The sequence below is a fragment of the Salvelinus sp. IW2-2015 genome, linkage group LG6.1 (assembly GCF_002910315.2).
Source record: "Salvelinus sp. IW2-2015 linkage group LG6.1, ASM291031v2, whole genome shotgun sequence".
NCBI classification, from domain to species: domain Eukaryota; kingdom Metazoa; phylum Chordata; class Actinopteri; order Salmoniformes; family Salmonidae; genus Salvelinus; species Salvelinus sp. IW2-2015.
Window position 1 is genome coordinate 15000646 of NC_036845.1, and position 21535 is coordinate 15022180.

Consider the following 21535-nt stretch of genomic DNA (forward strand, 5'->3'; position numbering starts at 1 on the left):
CATTATGGCCAAACAGTTCTATTTTTGTTTCATCAGACCAGAGGACATTTCTCCAAAAAGTACGATCTTTGTCCCCATGTGCAGTTGCAAACCGTAGTCTGGCTTTTTTATGGTGGTTTTGGAGCAGTGGCTTCTTCCTTGCTGAGCGACCTTTCAGGTTATGTTGATATAGGACTCGTTTTACTGTGGATATAGATACTTTTGTACCTGTTTCCTCCAGCATCTTCACAAGGTCCGTTGCTGTTGTCCTGGGATTGATTTGCACTTTTCGCACCAAAGTACGTTCATCTCTAGGAGACAGAACTAGTCTCCTTCCTGAGCAGTATGACGACTGCCTGGTCCCATTGGTGTTTATACTTGTGTACTATTGTTTGTACAGATGAACGTGGTTCCTTCAGGCGTTTGGAAATTGCTCCCAACGATGAACCAGACTTGTGGAGGTCTAAAAAACAATCTGAGTTCTTGGCTGATTTCTTTTGATTTTCCCGTGATGTAAAGCAAAGAGGCACTGAGTTTGAAGGTAGGCCTTGAAATACATCCACAGGTACACCTCCAATTGACTCAAATGATGTCAGTTAGCCTATCAGAAGCTTCTAAAGCCATGACATCATTTTCTGGAATTCTCCAAGCTGTTTGAAGGCACAGTCAGTGTATGTAAACTTCTGACCCACTGGAATTGTGATACAGTGAATGATAAGTGAAATAAGCTGTCTGTAAACAATTGTTGGGAAAAATGACTTGTGTCATGAACACAGTACATGTCCTAACCGACTTGCCAAAACTATAGTTTGTTAACAAGACATTGGTGGAGTGGTTGAAAAACGAGCTTTAATGACTCCAACATAAGTGGATGTAAACTTCCGACTTCAACTGTATGCAATTGCACTGTAAAACCGATTTGGTGGTTTTACTGTATTGACCCAGTTGACTTTTAGAGTGTGTCAAACTTACAGCAAACAATACTAAAACATAAGGGTACAGAGTAGACACAGGGTCCTGCCACACATGGCAGCAGGGAATCAGCCTACTGTTCCAGTGCTCTCTGATGACTGGCTGGCGCCCAACTTGACTCAAACTTGTCCCTCTCACTTAAACAGTGGTGCCAGTGGTGCCGTATGCTTCCTCCACATAGGGTCACTGCTCTTACCATCTCAACCAGGGAGAACATCATGATATCATCCTCTGTTCTCTCTATCTGTTCATCTTTTCTCAGTGATTCCATTTGAAACTGTGGATGTACTGTAGATTGATTGGTCATTGATTCAGTATACAGTTTCGCTCTCAATATTCCCATTTCCAATCTTCGTCCCATATCCCCCCTTCCCTCCCTCAGATGTCAGTGGCCAGTGGAACGTATGGATACCCAGGGACATCTCGGCCATGACCAACTCCTGCGTGGTCATCCCCTGCACATTCATGTACCCGTCTGGTATCAGGCCGTACCGCGGCACCCACGGCATCTGGTACTTTGGTCAGCCCTACCCCCAGCTCTTCCCACCTGTGGTGATCAAGACGCGCACAGAAATCGTACATGAAAGTTACAAAGGGCGTACCAAGCTCATTGGGGACCTGCAACAGAGAAACTGCACCCTGCTTATCAGTAATATAGGTACAGAGCACTCAGGGAGGTACTACTTCCGTGCCGACCTGGGCGGTGCAAACATCTACACCTACCCAGACTTCTCTGAGCTCAAGGTGCTGGGTAAGCCTGCTGAGAGACCCTGAGAGGTTATGTTTACAATTGTTTACAATTGAATGTGTCACATTTATGGGCTGGATTGCCCTTGCCTGGTACCATATCTGTTTGTGCTGTCTTGCCAACGACTGTGGACACTGTTTGGCATGACAAGGCATGACAATGACAGTAGGAGTCGGCAAGCCCAAATATATCTGGGACCAGGCTAGGATTGCCCTAGCTGGGATTATAATTATTATAGTCTTAATGAGAATGGGTAAATATTGTGAATTGGTGAATCTTCACTCGTTCGCTTATGTCGTCTCTGTCCCCCAGACCAGCCCAACATTGACATCCCTGAGGAGATAGTCGCTGACGAGAATCTGGAGTTGACGTGCTATGCTCCAGACAACTGTCCAGAGAATAGCCCAGAGATCCAATGGATGTACACAGATTAACCTGCCTGAACCCGAGTATACCTCAGACTACGTGGAAGAGAGCAACACAGCCGTGCTGTCCAGCACGCTCATCTTCACCCCAGGCCCATACACAACGGTCAGCTGCTGGCCTGCAGGGTCTACTATCCACCACCCTGGTCTACGAGAGACTCATCTCTCTGGATGTCAAGTGTAAGTGACCAACTGACTGTTGTCACCGAAACCTGTAGCTTTGAATCTCAAATTCTGTGAGAAGCGTGTCATTGGGACACAACAGGGCACATTATGTAATGTGGGGGATTATATTAATATCGGAAAACTAATCTTGCCGACTACGCCAAATGTAAATGAGCAGTGTTACACATACAGTGGGGAGAACAAGTATTTGATACACTGACAATTTTGCAGGTTTTCCTACTTACAAAGCATGTAGAGGTCTGTAATTTTTTATCATAGGTACACTTCAACTGTGAGAGAAGGAATCTAAACAAAAATCCAGAAAATCACATTGTATGATTTTTAAGTAATTAATTTGCATTTTATTGCATGACATAAGTATTTGATACATCAGAAAAGCAGAACTGATATTTGGTACAGAAACCTTAGTTTGCAATTACAGAGATCATACGTTTCCCTGTAGTTCTTGCCCCAGGTTTGCACACACTGGCAGCGAGGATTTTGGCCCACTCCTCCATACAGACCTTCTCCAGATCCTTCAGGTTTCGGGGCTGTCGCTGGGCATACGGACTTTCGGGCTCCTCCAAAGATTTTCTATTGGGTTCAGGTCTGGAGACTGGCTAGGCCACTCCAGGACCTTGAGATGCTTCTTACGGAGCCACTCCTTAGTTGCCCTGGCTGTGTGTTTCGGGTCGTTGTCATGCTGGAAGACCCAGCCACGACCCATCTTCAATGCCTTTACTGAGGGAAGGAGGTTGTTGGTCAAGATCGGCGATACATGGCCCCATCCATCCTCCCCTCAATACGGTGCAGTCGTCCTGTCCCTTTGCAGAAAGCATCCCCAAAGAATGATGTTTCCACCTCCATGCTTCACGGTTGGGATGGTGTTCTTTGGGTTGTACTCATCCTTCTAATTCCTCCAAACACGGCGAGTGGAGTTTAGAGCAAAAAGCTAATTTTTTGTCTCATCAGACCACATGACCTTCCCCATTCCTCCTCTGGATCATCCAGATGGTCATTGGCAAACTTCAGACGGCGCCTGGACATGCGCTGGCTTGAGCAGGGGGACTTGCGTGCGCTGGCAGGATTTTAATCCATGACGGCGTAGTGTGTTACTAATGGTTTTCTTTGAGACTGTGGTCCCAGGCTCTCTTCAGGTCATTGACCAGGTCCTTCCGTGTAGTTCTGGGCTGATCCCTCACATTCCTCATGATCATTGATGCCCCCAGAGGTGATATCTTGTGAGGAGCCCCAGACCGAGGGTGATTGACCGCATCTTGAACTTCTTCCATTTTCTAATATTTGTGCCAACAGTTGTTGCCTTCTCACCAAGCTGTTGGCTATGTCCTGTAGTGCCCATCCAGCCTTGTACAGGTCTACAATTTATCCTGATGTCCTTACACAGCTCTCTGTCTTGGCCATTGTGGAGAGGTTGGAGTCTGTTTTGATTGAGTGTGTGGACAGGTGTCTTTTATACAGGTAACGAGTTCAAACAGGTGCAGTTAATACAGGTAATGAGTGGAGAACAGGAGGGCTTCTTAAAGAAAAACTAACAGGTCTGTGAGAGCCGGAATTCTTACTGGTTGGTAGGTGATCAAATACTTATGCATGCAATAAAATGCAAATGAATTACTATAAAAATCATACAATGTGATTTCTCTGATTTTGTTTTAAGATTCCCGGTCTCTCACAGTTGAAGTGTACCTATGATGAAAATTACAGACCTCTACATGCTTTGTAAGTAGGAAAACCTGCAAAATCGGCAGTGTATCAAATACTTGTTCTCCCCACTGTATTTCTGATATACACATTGTAGAACCATTGTCAATATCTACAGTCATCCATTATTCTTCATCTAAAGTAGAAGGATAGTAACATGATTTAGAAATATATTGCATGATTGTGACATGGTACGCATTGGGTATGTTAGCCTGGCATCCAAACCTGTTTTTCTACATTTCACCTTTTGTTTTTCTTTGAAACAATGTTGAGTGCAGTGTTGGGTCGGGTTTAACCAGGTTATACACTTGTCACTTTTACAAGTCTAACCCCACCTTCCCCTTCCTCTCACCCCAGATGCCCCTCGCTCGGTGTGGGTGAACGTGTCTGCGGAGGTGATGGAGGGCAGCTCGGTAACGCTGCACTGCGAGGTGGACAGTAACCCTCCTCCCAGGATCTCCTGGCTGTTTGGGGACCAGGAGCTGCGGTGGGACACGGCTTCCAACACCTCGCTCTCCCTGGAGGACTTAACCCCCTCTGAGGAGGGCATCTACACCTGTGTGGGGGAAAATGTCTATGGCGTCATGAACGCATCCATGTACCTGGCCGTCTTGTGTAAGTGTCATTGTGCAACATGGTGTTTCTGGAATAATCAAAAATAGTTACATTTAACCATTGTAGTTATACAGTATGTCAACCAAGCTGACATTTTAGTTTATGTCATTTGCAGTGAGATATGTGACCGACCGAAAAGTAAAGACTCAGAGCTAGAAAATAGTATATCACACACTGCAGATGAGGAACAATGGGAAAGTAATTCTGCTTTAAAAGTTGATAAACTTGTAACCCCACTTTTAAGAAAATGACACTTGAATGTTTTGGTAGACCTACTGGAGAGCTCTTCTTTGTCTACACTCATTAAGCATTGTTCACACCCTCTTAAGACATAGCCCCACCCATCTCTTTAAGGATTCACATGTGAGGCAATGTGCTAAACAGTGAGTATGGTCATGTACTAAACAAGATTTCAAGACTAAAGGCTGGTTTATCAACATGTCTGTAAACAGTTATCAATTAATTATTCCAGGAAAATAAACTCACAACAAGATCATTATTTACAAGTTAACGGGTTCGCTAATTACAGAAAATAGCTTGTGGTTGTGAGTGTAAAAGCAGGGCATTCTACCAGAGAATTTTAGAACTTGGACACTGTCTCGTTGGTCTAACGTTATATCTGACTTTGGTGCAGTTCATGCTGTTCTTCACCTTACAGTCTCTGGTAAACACACACTTTATCAAATAAAATCAAAGTAAATCAAAGGATACAGAAGGTGTAAACTGTACAGTGAAATGGTTACTTGCATAGTGGAGTCTTTTGTTTAGACATCTAGCTAGCTAGCTAAACAATGAAACATTATCCAAACTCATAGCATTAGTACCCTGCATGAATCTACAGGTAGCTAAACTAGCAAATGGCTCTGAGATACGAATAATATTACTACACAGCTAACAGTACGCTTTAACTTGCAATGAAAACGACTTTCTGACAAAATTAGAAATGTATAATATCTGAAAATGTAGCTAGCTATACTCTCTTACCTGTATACAGTACATGGATGAACGCTTCTCCCTCTCTGTCACGGATGACATGGTTGCCCTTAGTTTTGAAGATGTAATCCAGAGACAGGTGTTTTACACAACAGACTTCTGTGTTTTCTTTTTGACTCCCTCCGCATTTGCTATCAAACGCCTGAATGTTCTCCATCTCCTTAGCTATCATACTCTGCTTCCACCGGGAATTCCACTGATTTCAAAACTCAGTCCTCCAGAAAGTGGAAAACTATCTTTCCCCAAAAAATCTGCGTAAAAAAGGATTACCTAGACATACTGAGCAGCTCATTATAGACAGAAGCATGCTATATGGCAGACCAATCCGAACTCATCTCTCGGCATGTCCAGCCCATCCATTATCTCAGCCTGTCCAGCCCATCCATTATCTCAGCGAATCATGGCTAGTGGGAAGGTTCCTGACTTTATCCGTGGCTAAACCAACTAGGCTCGTAATTTAACAATTGTATTCATATTTACAGATGGCATACATGTTTGTTATTAAGGCACATGAAAGTTCACATGATCCAGAAGGCATTTCTACCCCAAAACTTATTTTGATGAAAAAAATGAAATGTTTGCAGTCAAATGCCTCTCCTGTGAAGTAGTGACACGCAATATATATAACGATGTATTAGTCATGTGATAAACCTGGCCCATAGCTTCTTGCTCTTGTTTATACACAGTAAAACATTCTAACTCCTTTCTTTCTCCTCATATAACTCTACCTTTCATCCCCTCTCTATCCTCCCTGCAGACCCTCCCAGTGAGCCAGTGGTAAACGGCTCCCTGACCATTTTGGAAGGTTCCTCCATCTCCCTGCAATGTAGCACCAAAGGCAATCCCGCACCCACCCTCACCTGGGTGAAGGACGGGGAACTGGTGGGCACCATCACGGCCGAGGAGGTGTCTGTGCTGGAGCTTCTGGAGCTCACCCCTCAGGGAGACGGACAGTACCGCTGCCTGGCAGAGAACGAACACGGACGAGCCAGCAGCTCCCTCAACATCACTGTGGAATGTGAGTGGGTCATCATGTCATGTGGAATCATAACATATGGTATCATATCGTATTGTACCACCTACATTACACCACGCTACACCATGCCATCCCACTCTACATGTCAGTCATACCCCTACCTCCACCCTCTCTTTAGATGCCCCTGTCCTTCTGGAAGAGTCCAAGTGCACGGTGGTGAGGGAGGGAGTCCAGTGTGTTTGCATGGCTACGGGTAACCCTGAGCCCATCATCGAGTTCTACCTCCCCGACAAGAACATCACCATCAACGACACGGACGGCCGCTACAACTACTACACGCACACGGACGGCCACACGTCCACGGGCATGATAAAACTACGGGAGAAGGGTGAGCGCTTGGGCAACGGTGCTGTCAATGTGCACTGCAGCATTAGCAACATATACGGGTCGGAGAGCTTTCATCTGGAGTTACAGCAGGAGAGTGAGTACACAAGTTCAGGTTTATGGTTAAACACAGAAACAAATGCATACAATTAAAATGCCATACGTTGTATAGCCAAGCATACATGAGAGATTGAACTGAAATGAGAAGTATAGTAACTTTATATGATATCTAGATTGACTGTATAAGTAAGAGCATAAACTGGCTACCCCATTGGCTTGGTATGGCAATGGAATTATCATGAATGTAAATAAGTTATAGTACCAGGACCTAGCTAAACAGTATTTTATGTTTCTACACTGTCTTCAATATGATGTTCTTGTCCGATGTTAGAGAAGTACATGATGGCAGTGATCGTTGGCACCATCGGTGGAGTGGCTGTCATCGCCTTCATCATCGCAGCAGTGAGATATGTGGGCCATAACAACAAGAAGTGAGTATCCACCCTTCACTAACTGTGACAGGGGTCGATGCGAGTTACAGGTACAGGTCATTTCCTGTTTGAATTGACGATAAGGAAACACTTCAGCCTAGCCATCCATTCTAAAACACCTCTGTGTATTCATGAGTGAATGATTGATCGATGAACGGACTTGAGAATCATAGTCATAAGTTATGCTAACGCCAGAGCGAGTTCAATTAATTTGCCATCCCTAGTCCCATTTCTGAAATCCTCTGAGATGGAGATCCAAAATGGCTGCCTGGTGGAGTGGGGTTAGCAAGCCAGACTAACCGTAGCCTATAGTTTGCAGGCTCAATTCCCTGCTTTGATACTGCTTTGTACCCTTGACCTGCTATGCTAAAAATACAGCCACGGTAGCCTACTTCACTAAGGTGCTTCAGCATTATACCAATACATCACATTCCGACAAAAGCTTTTACTGAAAGTCGCTCCAAGAGAGGGTGCCGGCTCAACCGCAACTAAACCCATGAAACAATAACCACAACCATAAACGTCGACCACAACCATGAACCATAGGCCTGTAGATTATTAACTGCGTTGGGAAACAGGCCCTTGTTTTAAAATGGATGCCCAGGCTTGGAGTGTCGCCCTGAGTTATTGGCCATGAGACCGAGTCTGATCTTGTAACTCCACCCCCCAGAGAGAATGGCAACCCTGGGCAGGACCTGGTCTCTAAACTGGAGAACCCAGCGCTGTACTACAGCACAGTCAAGAAGGACAAACAATGTCTGAGGAAGAAAGTGGTGAGACATGTTGATGATGATGACTATAATGATGATAATGACCATTCTCAGATCTGTCTTAAACGGGAGAATGATAGCTTTCCCGTTGCTGATACTGAAACTATACTATTCAATAGTATAGTTCAATTCATGTCCTATTTTTGATGTAAAGTCAGGTTCATTCTGTTGAGATACTCATAAATAATCAAAAACCTATATGACCTCTTATGTTAAAGAGAAAATGTAAACTTCCCCAGCCAACTACTGGCCTAGCCTGAGAATCCCAGTACCACTATAGCTATCTTTCACAGTACCACTGGTGTAGCTGCGACCATAGCCTCTCCAAACCACTGTTTTCTGCTTCATCGCTTCTCTGCGTTCTTCTGTCTCTGTTTTCTCTTCCCTTACTCTTGCACAGCTTAAGACAGAGCTTCTGGGCTCAAAGTTTAACTCCATTCTAGAGGAGAGCACGGTAAGGTTCCTAAACAACCCAGCCCCAATCCCAACTCCAAGTCCCAGTGGTAGACAGCATCCCTCACACATCACAGACAGCAAAATTATACGATGGCCCAAATTTGGCTCTAATCTACAATATTACGACTTACCATTTTACCCAGTTAACCACTTGGTGTGGTTGGTGTTACGGTCCTGAAGTGGATCTGTAGCATGAAATGTCCAGACCTTGCCTGGCAATGTGGCCCACATTCAGACCAAAAGTAACTATGGGAAGTTGTTAGGGCCACATAACTCAAGCCAGAGATGGCCCATAAGCAAAGTGCCAACCCTCCCCCAGTTTGCATCTCCTACATTCGGACCAGATCTGGGCCATATGACTCATTGTGGTGCCAGAACTGAGCCACATTGTATGTGTCACAAAACAACCAGATCTGGCCCACAGTCGTCTGCTGTCTGAGATCAGCTTCCATGTGCTGTATTGCCTTTGATATCCACGACTACTGTTGCACGGCTGCCTCGATACTAACAGGATATGCTAAACCGCCTCAATCTCCTTGTTTTACGCCTCTGCTCGCCAATAACTACAAACCCTCCCTTCTCCTCTCTCAATGTCTGTCATGTTATCCCTTTATACTCTGAATGTTCTGAGGTGTCAATGGCACTGTGCTGATATAACCTGTGATTCTGAATGGGCCTTCTCTCTTTCCGTACCTTCAACAGGGAGAAGACGGGGATTATCAACCTGTGGGCTCTATGGCAGACCTGGAGAGGCAAGAGCTGAACTACGCCGCCCTGCAGTTTCTGGGGGGGCGCTCCAGGGATGGGGGGGCCTCAGGGAGGGGGGATGACGGCAGCGACTACACCGAGATCAAGGCCAAATGAATCGCGATCCTTCCCTGACCCATCGTCACCGCGGGACACAGTGGCAGCCATGTTGTTGCCCCCCTCCTCACGTCATTCGCCCCCTCTTCAAACGTCTTCCCCCCTCCCCCGTAGACACCATCACCAACCTTCACCATCACACCAAGAACCCCCATCATCTCCGCCCGTCCCTGAATCATCTCAAATGACGTCCCCGTTAGTCGACCCCCAAGCCTCCAGGGGGAACCCCAGTTACATCTCGCCACCCAGGACTGCTGGTAGCTACTTGCAGGGTCAGAACACGGCCCAGTGGACAATGTAAAATGATCTTTGTATTATCAGCAGCTGTCGGTCTCCCAGCTCTTACTCTATTGTTCATAGTCAAACAATTCCCTCACAACAGGCGCAATGTGTTAGTTACTGTACTGTACTGTATCATCTAGATTCAATGTTGCTATTTCCATCTCTACACCGTTAATTGTTGGCATTGCTTTTCTGGGGCTCCCCTTCTGTATGTCACCGTATATCATACTCATAGCTAGCCTGGTTAAACCAGATTGAACGCTGCGCTCACCCGTTTTCCTGTTAAACGCAGCGCAATCAGTTTGGATACCAGACTAACTGTCTAGATCCGTCCATTATAGTTCTTCTCCACTGTGTCCGCTGCCAGTCGAAGTGTCAGGGAAAGGGGTGTGTTTTGTGCTTTTTCTTTTCTTATCTCTATTTCTGACCCTGGATCTGGAGGAAATGAGGGATCTCTTCTCTCTTCCTGATCCAGTGGTTGTCAACACTGACCAGTGTTCAACAAACGTCAGGCCTGGTACACATCCAATTGAAGCCAGTCATCTTCTTCTCACATATTCTGTTCCCACATATAGTTCAATAGTGATGTGTGCTGTGACTCCGTGGCTTTTGATGATGATGAGAAATGAATATTTCTTTGATTTTATATAAAGAGAGAAGATGGATACTCTTAGAGGGTTGTCGGGCGTCGAACACAAGGTTCTGCTCGTGCAAGAAGTGGCCTGATTTTTTTGTTTTTATGCATTATAAGCACTGATTGCATTGTGTTTTGCTCTTGAGGAAATATGCCGGGGTAACAGAATGTTCTATTTATGCCGTTGCCCATGATTCAATTACTAGAATTTTTGGACGATTTCTCTGTTTTGCTAAGGGGAAGTGTTAACTTATCCTTAAATGGGAACCAATGGGTTAGAATAAATTTTTGGATCAATCTGGCATACATGACTCCACTGTAACACTCGCACAGCAGGCCAAAAATGTATCTCGTTGAGACAATGTGTGTGTGTATGTAAACAGTGCTGAAAGATCAGCGAACACTGATCACTGTGGCTGTTTCAAAAGATCACTTTACCTGAGACCGCTTCCCACAAAATGTCTTCTTCAATGGTTGTGAAGTGTGAAATCGATGAATAATCCTATAGGGTTGGATCAGATGAGGCATTTGAGTGGCACATCATTGAAGCTGTTATACCAGTTGGTTGTGCTATTCAAATATAATTGATCAACTCATGTAATGTAATCTCCAAGCTCACTAATGGCAACACTAGATAACAATGACTGTTAATACAATATTAATACGCTGCATATGGATGGGTAAAAGGATACCAGTATACATTATGTAAATAAATACCCTGCATGACTATTATGCTGTCAGCCATATGTGTAAATACACTACGGTATGTACATGCTCACTTTTACAACAATGGTTTACACAGGCAAGTCGGTTATAGGTTCAGTAACACTTTAATTCTCTGTCCTAAGGGTGACATAATGCTGTCATAACATAACACATGTCATTTTCGGTCATGAAAACTGATGTCAAAATACTGACAACCCTTTACACTGTCATGACACAAATTGGTATTTATGTAAATGAGTTGGCTAGCGGTATGCTACGCCAATAAACTGACTGAAGCAAAGATTTGTGCCATGACAGTGTCAAGCTTATGTCAGTTGTCATGACTGTTAATAACATATTTTATGTAATTGCTCTGACATGGTTAAGTCACTAGACCTAATGGCAGAGCGTTCAAGATGTGTTACCCAACATTGAGACACGCCAATATGGACATCCGTTTAGTAACACTTACTGTCGTCAGTTCTCTTGAACGCCTCATGGGAGGTTTATTTCTTTCTGAACCTGGGAACAAAATGGAGAAGCGTTGTTCATGTCTTATCTAATTTGTTTGTCACATAGTGTGTTGTAAAGCAGATTTGTACTTTCTTTACTTTGTGGTGTTCATTATTATTATTGTGATGATTTTTTTTTATATCTTTGACACAATAATTCCGATCAGAATTCTGCAATCCTTCTGCAAATTAGCACTGTTATTACTTAATGACAATAAGAGCTCTGTGATGATGTTTGATCATTCTCTTTATTTTACAAGTCTGTCCCGCCTCAAGCAAAGCCATCTTTCTTTGGTTCCAAACAACAAATAAATAATGTAAACAACAGAGAATGTGACTGGTTCAGTTTGTTGTCTATATAGTTTATCTGTTCTCTCATACCCAAAACAGTATGGAAAATACACCCTGAATACATTCTATATCTCCATGTATTAGTATTACTTTATTGATACAGTATGTAACGGGTTATTCCCCCCACACCACCCCTCATTGTTTGCAGTAGCTACATCACACAAAGCTTTATTTTAAACCATTTCCATTTCACTTGATAATATTTGCAACATAGTTGAACATGAGGAAGATAAAAACGGGTAGCTTCCTTATGTGCTTTTACATAAAATACTACACAATTCGTTTATAATAGATTTTTTTTTTGTGCAAAAATCCTGTGACATTATTCTGAAAAAGTGGTTGAATTAATTCACATAAAAATGCTTTCAGGGGTAAAAAACAAAAAACAAAAAAAACAACGTATTGCAATAGAAAATAATTGGAATTGAAATAAAAAAGCTAAATCAAGCCTCTGAACCAAATGCTAAAATAAAATAGAAGTTTATCACAAGCAGAGGATCATTGGGGATTTGGGGTGATGAGGTCATATTCGGGAGACATGTTTGCTTTGTCCAATGAGATGTAGGTACTATCTTCTGTTCACCTTTTTGCTATTTAAGTCACAGAAACAATGTTAACTGACATGATTTTAGAGCCAATTTCTTCAGTACTGAAAGTAGTAGCATAAAGGGAACAGCTACTGTACAGTATGTTGCAACCTCTTTATTAAGATTAATATCACTTTATTGGTCAGTTGCACACAAGGTCTAACCGAAATTTGACTTCCTCTTTTAACCCAAACCCTCCGAAAGACACACATACATACACATACAGAAATATTTTGGAGAGATGTGGGGGGATGCCACACTTTGCGGCAGGTTGACATTTACAGAATGGAGTGAATTTCGCTAGATGGGTCAGCGGCAAAGATTTGTAGTCTTAATTTAAGGTTAGGTTAAGCATTAGGGTTAGCTGTGTGGTTAACGTTAGGGTTAAGTCGGTTTAAAATCACATTTTATTACTTTTGGCCATTTCAGCTGGTGACCACTCTGCAGAGCTGCCTCGAGAATGAGATTCAGGCCAAAAACACTAACCTGCCACTGGGTGCTGTTGTGGGGGGTTGGTCAAGGGCACGCAATGGCATCAAATATTTGATACCAGCAACCCTCCAGTTGCCAGCTCACTTCACACCAGACTTTTTCCTCATCAGATCTGGAATTCGAACCGGAAACCCTCCGGTTGCTGGTTCGCCTCTCTAACCGCTAGGCTACATTCTCTGGTTGCAAATTTCAGTTAGCCAAACGGAGCTTAAAGTTTTCCTTGATTATAATTTACCTCGCTCAGACAGTCCTACCTTGCATAACTTATTGATAAAAAAATCTAAATATAACAGTGATAAGCATTTCATTGGCACCTGACCTTATGCCATATGTCCCCATGTATGAAACTGTGGGATTGTAATGTTGTCTTACCATTTACAAGCACTGGTCAGATAGACAAGGAGGGCCACATTAATAAGGCTGAGGAACAGACCAACAATTATCAAGGGATAGACTGCAACGTCACTCTTCTCTGACCCAGGGATATCTATGGGAAGTGTAAAAAAATGAATTGGTAGGAAAACACTTTTTTTAATTGGTCCAACACTATTCTACTTTAGCTCTACTCTTTCCCCCACTAGCCAGGTTTCCATCCAATTGGCGACAGATTTTCATGCGGAATAAAATGTACACGTTTCCACCAAACTGACTTGCTGCAGAAATAATCAGTGCATGATTTTCCACTGCTATTTCTCGCATAATACATTTTTACCGACACAAAGATATCCCACCATGTTGAACAAATGATCTGTCTGCATTTATAAAATTGTATCATCGAAACTTCCTGGTTCCATCACAGTTGGCATTATTATTTTTTTAAACGGTATGACTTTACCAGCATAAACATTGTGGATGGAAATGTGGTGACTGACAATACACTACATGACCAAAAGTAAGTGGACACCTGCTCATCAAACGTCTCATTCCAAAATCATGGGAATCAGTATGGAGTTGGTCCCCCTTTTGCTGCTGTAACAGCCTCCACAACAGCCTCCACTTCTGGGAAGGCTTTTTACTAGATTTTGGAACATTGCATCGGGGATTGCTTCCATTCAGCCACGGGCACTGATGTTGGGAGATTCGGCCTGTTTCACAGTCGGCGTTCCAATTCATCCCAAAGGTGTTCGATGGGGTTGAGGGTCAGGGCTCTGTGCAGGCTAGTAAAGTTCTTCCACACCGATCTCGACAAATCATTTCTATTTGGACCTCGCACGGGGGCATTGTGCACGGGGGCATTGTCATGCTGAAACAGGAAAAGGCCTTCCCCAAACTGTTGCCACAAAGATGGAAGCACAGAATCGTCTAGAATGTCATTGTATGCCGTAGCCTCAAGATTTCCCTTCACTGGAACTAAGGGGCCTAGTCCGAATCATGAAACAATGTGTTTTATAAAGAGGTGATTTTATAAAACTATAGTTTATTAAACTCTGCAATAACTGAGTATAAACAACATATACAGTGCATTCGGAAAGTTTTCAGACCCCTTGACTTTTTCCACATTTTGTACATTACAGCCTTATTCTAAAATATATAAAATAGTTTTTTTTCATCAGTCTACACACTATACCCCATACTGACAAAACAAAAACAGGTTTCTAGAAATTTTGGAAAATGTAAATGTACATTAATGTACATTAAATTACATTCAGACCCTTTACTCAGTACTTTGTTCAAATAAAATGTTAGTTGTCACATGGGACCTTACACTGAAATGATTACAAGCCCTTAACCAAAAGCGCAGTTTTTAGAAAAATACCTACAAAAATAAGAAATAAATGTAACAAATAATTAAAGAGCAGCAGTAAAATAACAATAGCGAGAATATATACAGGGGGTACCAGTACAGAGTCAATGTGCGGGGGCACCGGTTAGTCGAGGTAATATGTACATGTAGGTAGAGTTATTAAAGTGACTATGCATAGATAATAAACAGAGAGAAGTAGCTGTTTAAAAGCCTCTTGGACCTAGATTGGCACTCCGGTACCGCTTGCAGTGCGGTAGCAGAGAGAACAGTCTATGACTAAGGTGGCTAGAGTCATTGACAATTTTTAGGGCCTTCCTCTGATACTGCCTGGTATAGAGGTACTGGATGGCAGGATGCTTTGCCCCAGTGATGTACTGGGCCGTACGCACTACCCTCTGTAGTGCCTTGCGGTCGGAGGCCAAGCAGTTGCCCTACCAGGCAGTGATGCAACCAGTTAAGATGATCTTGATGGTGCAGCTGTATAACCTTTTGAGGATCTGAGGATCTTTTCAGTCTTCTGAGGGGAAATAGGTTTTGTCGTGCCCTCTTCACGACTGACTTGGTGTGCTTGGATCGTGTTAGTTTGTTGGTTATGAGGACACCAAGGAACTTGAAGATTTAAACCTGCTCCACTACAGCCCAGTCGATGATAATGGGTGTGTGCTTGGTCCTCCTTTTCCTGTAGTCCATAATCATCTGCTTTGTCTTGATCACGTTGAGGGAGAGGTTGTTGTCCTGGCACCACATGGCCAGGTCTCTGACCTCCTCCCTCTAATCTGTCACATCGTTGTCGGTGATGAAGCCTGCCACTGTTGTGTCATCAGCAAACTTAATGATGGTGATGGAGTTGTGCCTGGCCATGCAGATATGAGTGGACAGGGAGTACAGGAGGGGACTGAGCACGCACCCCTGAGGGGCCCCCGTGTTGAGGATCAGCATGGCGGATGTGTTGTTACCTACCCTTACCACCTGGAGGCAGCCCATCAGGAAGTTCAGGATCCAGTTGCAGAGGGAGGTGTTTAGTCCCAGGGTCCTTAGCTTAGTGATGAGCTTTGAGGCACTATGGTGTGAAACGCTGAGCTGTAGTCAATGAATAGCATTCTCACATAGGTGTTCCTTTTGTCAATGTGTGAAAGGGCAGTGTGGAGTGCAATAGAGATCGCATCATCTGTGAGTCTGTTGGGGCGGTATGCAAATTAGAGTGGGTCTAGGATTTCTGGGATAATTGTGTTGATGTGAGCCATGACCAGCCTTTCACAGCACTTCATGGCTACAGACGTGAGTGCTACGGGTCGGTAGTCGTTTAGGCAGGTTACCTTAGTGTTCTTGGGCACAGGGAGTATGGTGGTCTGCTTGAAGCATGTTGGTATTACAGACTCAGACAGGGAGAGGTTGAAAATGTCAGTGAAGACACTTGCCAGTTGGTCAGCGCATGCTCGGACAACACGTCCTGGTAATCCGTCTGGCCCTGCGGCCTTGTGAATGTTGACCTGTTTAAATGTCCTACTCACATCGGCTTGGGAGAGCGTGATCACACAGTCATCTGGAACAGCTGATGCTCTCATGCATGTTTCAGTGTTACTTGCCTTGAAGCGAATATAGAAGTAATTTAGCTCATCTGGTAGGCATGTGTTACTGGGCAGCTCGCGGCTGTGCTTCCCTTTGTAGTCTGTAATAGTTTGCAAGCCCTGCCAGATCTGACGAGCGTTGGAGCCGGTGTAGTACGATTCGATCTTAGTCCTGTGGGGACGATGTCATCTATGCACTTATTGATGAAGCCAGTGACTGATGTGGTGTACACCTCAATGCCATCGGATGAATCCCGGAACATATTCCAGTGTGCTATCAAAACAGTCCTGTAGCTTAGCATCTGCTTTATCTGACCACTTTTTTATTGACCGAGTCACTGGTGCTTCCTGCTTTAGTTTTTGCTTGTAAGCAGGAATCAGGAAGATAGAATTATTGTCAGATTTGCCAAATGGAGGGCGAGGGAGAGCTTTGTTCGCGTCTCTGTGTGTGGAGTAAAGGTGGTCTACAGCCTAAAGGTGGTCTCAGGCGAGCAAAGCCTTGAAACTTCCTTAGATATCGTGCACCAGCTGTTGTTTACAAATATACATAGACCGCCACCCATTGTCTTACCAGAGGCTGCTATTCTTTCCTGCCGATAGTGTATAACCCGCCAGCTGTATGTTATTCATGTCGTCGTTCAGCCACAAATCGGTGGAACATACGATATTACACTTTTTAATGTCCCGTTGGTAGGATATGCGTGCTTATAGTTCGTCCACTTTATTATCCAACAATTGTAAGTTGGCCAATAGTACCGATGGTAAAGGCAGATTAGCCACTCATCGCCGGAACCTTACAAGGCACCCCGACCTCCTTCTGCGATATCTCGGTCTCTTTCTCCTGCGAATGATGGGATGAGGGCCTTGTCGGGTGTCTGGAGTAAATCCATCTCGTCCGACTCATTAAAGAAAAATGATTTGTCCAGTTCAAGGTGAGTAATCGCTGTTCTGATGTCCAGAAGCTATTTTCGGTCATAAGAGATGGTAGCAGCAACATTATGTACAAAATAAGTTACAAACAATGCGAAAAAACAAACAAAATAACATGGTTGGTTAAAACCTCTCTAGGGTATGTGGGACGGTAGCGTCTCACCTCGTCCACCAAACATACATGTATTTTACACCATTTTAAAGATACACTTGTTGTAAATCCAGCCACAGTGTCCGATTTCAAAAAGGCTTTACGACGAAAGCAAACCAAAAGTTTTTGTTAGGTCAGACCCAAGTCACAGAAAAACACAGCCATTTTTCCAGCCAAAGAGAGGAGTCACAAAAAGAAGAAATATAGATAAAATTAAATCACTAACCTGTGATGATCTTCATCAGATGACACTCATAGGACTTCATGTTACACAATAGATGTATGTTTTGTTCGGTAAAGTTAATTTTATATCCAAAAATCTGAGTTTACATTGGCGCTTTATGTTCAGTAGTTCCAAAACATCCGGTGATTTTGCAGAGAGCCACATCAATTTACAGAAATACTCATAATAAACATTGATAAAAGATATAACTGTTATGTATGGCATTTTAGATCCACTTCTCCTTAATGCAACCGCTGTGTCAGATTTAAAAAGAACTTGACGGAAAAAGCAAACCATGCAATAATCTGAGTACGGAGCTCAGACGACAAATCAAGCCAAAAAGATATCCGCCATATTGTGCAGTCAACAGAAGTCAGAAATAACATTATAAATATTCACTTACCTTTGATGATCTTCATCAGAATGCACTCCCATGAATCCCAGTTCCACAATAAATGTTTGTTTTGTTCGATAATGTCCATCATTTATGTCCAAAAACCTCCTTGTTGTTCGCACGTTTTGTCCAGTAATCCGAATGCAGAAGGCGCGTGCACTAATTCTAGGACGAAAAGTCAAAAGAAGTACAATAAAAGTTAGTAGAAACATGTCAAATGATGTTTAAAATCAATCCTCCGGTTGTTTTTGTCATAAATAATCAATAATATTTCAACCGGACAAAAGCTTCGTCAATATGAAAGGAGAAACGAGAAAGGCGCGTTCACGATCAGGGCGCATGGCTGATGAATGGAAATTTCCACTGGTCACTGATTGAAAGTGGTGTATCTCCCTAATTCTTCAGAGTAAAAGCCTGAAACAATGCCTAAAGACTGGTCACATGTAGAGGAAGGCACAGAGCTCGTGAACTGGGTCCTAAGTCTTTGTATGGTGGATAGGCTTTCAATGGAAAAACAACCTTTCAAAATAATAGTACTTCCTGGTTGGATTTTCCTCGGGTTTTTGCCTGCCAAATCAGTTCTGTTATACTCCCAGACATTATTTTAACAGTTTTGGAAACTTTAGAGTGTTTTCTATCCAAATCTACTAATTATATGCATATCCTATATTCTGGGACTGAGTAGCAGACAGTTTGATTTGGGCACGCTTTTCATCCAAAATTCAGAATGCTGCCCCCTACCCTAGTGAAGTTAAGAGTCCATAAAACGGCAGCCATCCCCTCCGGCGCCATCTGATTAGCACCTTTTACAGCGATTACAGCCTAGAGTCTTCTTGGGTATGAAGCTACAAGGTTGACACATCTGTAAATGGGGAGTTTCTCCCGTTCTTCTCTGCAGAGCCTCACAAGCTCTGTCAGGTTGGATGGGGACCGTCGCTGCACAGCTATTTTAGGGTCTCTCCAGAGATGTTAGATCAGGTTCCAGTCAGGGCTCTGGCTGGGTCACTCAGGGACATTCAGAGACTTGTACCGAAGCCACTCCTGCGTTGTCTTGGCTGTGTGCCCAGTGTCATTGTACTGTTGGAAGGTGCACCTTCCCCCCAGTCTGACGTCCTGAGCGCTCTGAAGTAGGTTTTCATCAAAGATCTCTCTGTAGTTTGATCCGTTCATCTTTCCCTCGATCCTGACTATTCTCACAGTCCCTGCAGCTAAAAAACATCACCACAGCATGATGCTTTTACCACCATGCTTTCCTCCAGACGTTAAATCTTGATTTCATCAGACTAGAGAATCTTACCCTTCTCCCCAGATTGCTCAGTTTGGCCGGGTGGCCAGCTCTAGGTAGTCATGGTGTTTCCAAACGTCTTCCAATTAAGACTGATGTAGGCCACTGTGTTCTTTGGGACCTTCAATGCTGCATACATCTTTTGGTACCCTTCCACAGATCTGTGCCTTGAAACAATCCTGTCTCGGAGCTCTACAACCAATTCCTTCGACCTCATGGCTTAGTTTTTGCTCTGACATGCGCCATCAACTGTGGGACCTTACATAGACAGGTGTGTGCATTTCCAAATCATGTCCAATCAATTGAATTTATTTACAGGTGGACTCCAATCAAGTTGTAAAAACATCTCAAGGATGAGCAATGGAAATAGGATGCACCTGAGCTCAATTTCGAGTTTCATAGCAAAGGGTCTGAATACTTATTGAAATAAGGTATTTCTGTTTCCTGTTTTCTGTTTTTAATACATTTGCAAACATTGATAAAAACATTTTTTTTGCCTTTTTCATTGTGGGGTATTGTGTGTAGATGTATGAGATGTTTTATTTATTTATTTATTTTTAGACTAAGGCTGTAACGTAACAAAATGTGGAAAAAGCTAAGGAGTCTGAATACTTTCCAAAGGCACTGTATATTTCAAGGAACATGGTGTAGAGTTTAAATGTAAGTATTTCGGGGAAGTAACACCCAACTTAACAAAAGTAGCAAATATCACAGTCACAAAGTGTGAAGAGGAACTAAACTATTTATGACTACATGCACTTCTATTACAACTACAAATTGACACTGAAATTCATCTGACAGTTTACACATTACTGATACTTTATCAGGCATTGTTGCAACACATTTCTTCCATTTCAGGCTGTGATCAGCTGCATTATTACCATGTCTTCCTTGTTCTTAAGTCAAAAATAATGTAACGGTGAAAGAGGCATCATCACTCTTCAAAAGTGGGTCTGATATGTCTGTAATACATGAAAGATTGTGGTATAGAACCATCACAAAAATATATTGAATACAACCCAGTAGGCCTCTAACGTTGATAATAAAGGGATTACCTAGTCAGTTGCACAGCTGAACATATTCAACGAAATGTGTCTTCTGCATTTAACCCTACCCTGCATATTCCTACCCTTTGCCGGCCCCTTAGATTCAAACCAGCAAACGTTCGTTACTGGCCCAACACTCTTAACTGCTAGGCTAACCTGCTGCCCATAATAAGTGCATTTAGTTCACTATACTTCTATAGTTACTATGTCAGTTGAAATAGAAATATGTCAGTTACTACAGAATATGGCAGTACCCCTTTTTGCAGCAGATCTTTCGTATTGGGTACAGGGCTTAATTTTCTCAGACCACAGAGGGCATCAAAAACAGTGAGACTGTCACGTTCTGACCATAGTTCTTGTTGTGTTTTGCTTGTTTTAGTGTTGGTCAGGACGTGAGCTGGGTGGGCATTCTATGTTGTGTGTCTAGTTTGTCTGTTTCTATGTTTGGTCTAATATGGTTCTCAATCAGAGGCAGGTGTTTTGTGTTGTCTCTGATTGGGAATATCATATAGGTGGCTTGTTTTGTGTTGGTTTGGTGGTGGTTGTTCCTGTCTTTGTGTTTTCTCTGCACCAGATAGGGCTGTATCGGTTTTGCCCATTTATTATTTTTTATCGTGTTAAGTGTTCACTGTTTATCGTTTTATTAAACATGTTGAGCACTGGCTACGCTGCGTGTTGGTCTGATCCCTGTTACACCCCTCTCTTCTCGTGAAGAGAGGGAAGGCTGCCGTTACAGAACCACCCACCAATCTCGGACCAAGCAGCGTAGCAACGGGCAGCAGCGGCAGCAGCAGCAGCAGCGGTACCAGGAGGAATGGACTTGGGAAGAGGTGTTGGACGGAAAGGGTTTGCTACACATGGGAGGAGATCCTGGCTGGTAAGGATCGCCTTCCATGGGAACAGGTGGAGGCAGCTAGGAGAGCGGAAGCAGCCGCGAAGGGGAACCGGTGTTATGAGGGAACACGGCTGGCCAGGACTGGCGGCTCTGGCAGCCAGTCCAGGAAGCCCGAGAAGAACTCCAAAATGTCTTGGGGAGGGGCTAAAGTTTTATTGTTGATAATGGGACTTTTCTTC

The 21535-nt window shown here is 43.4% G+C and overlaps 1 pseudogene; it reads left to right on the forward strand.

The window, feature by feature from the left end:
• The window catches only part of LOC111965175 (myelin-associated glycoprotein-like), a 14753-nt pseudogene extending 2731 nt beyond the window's left edge, over nt 1-12022 (forward strand).
• The last annotated feature ends 9513 nt before the right edge of the window (nt 12023-21535 follow it).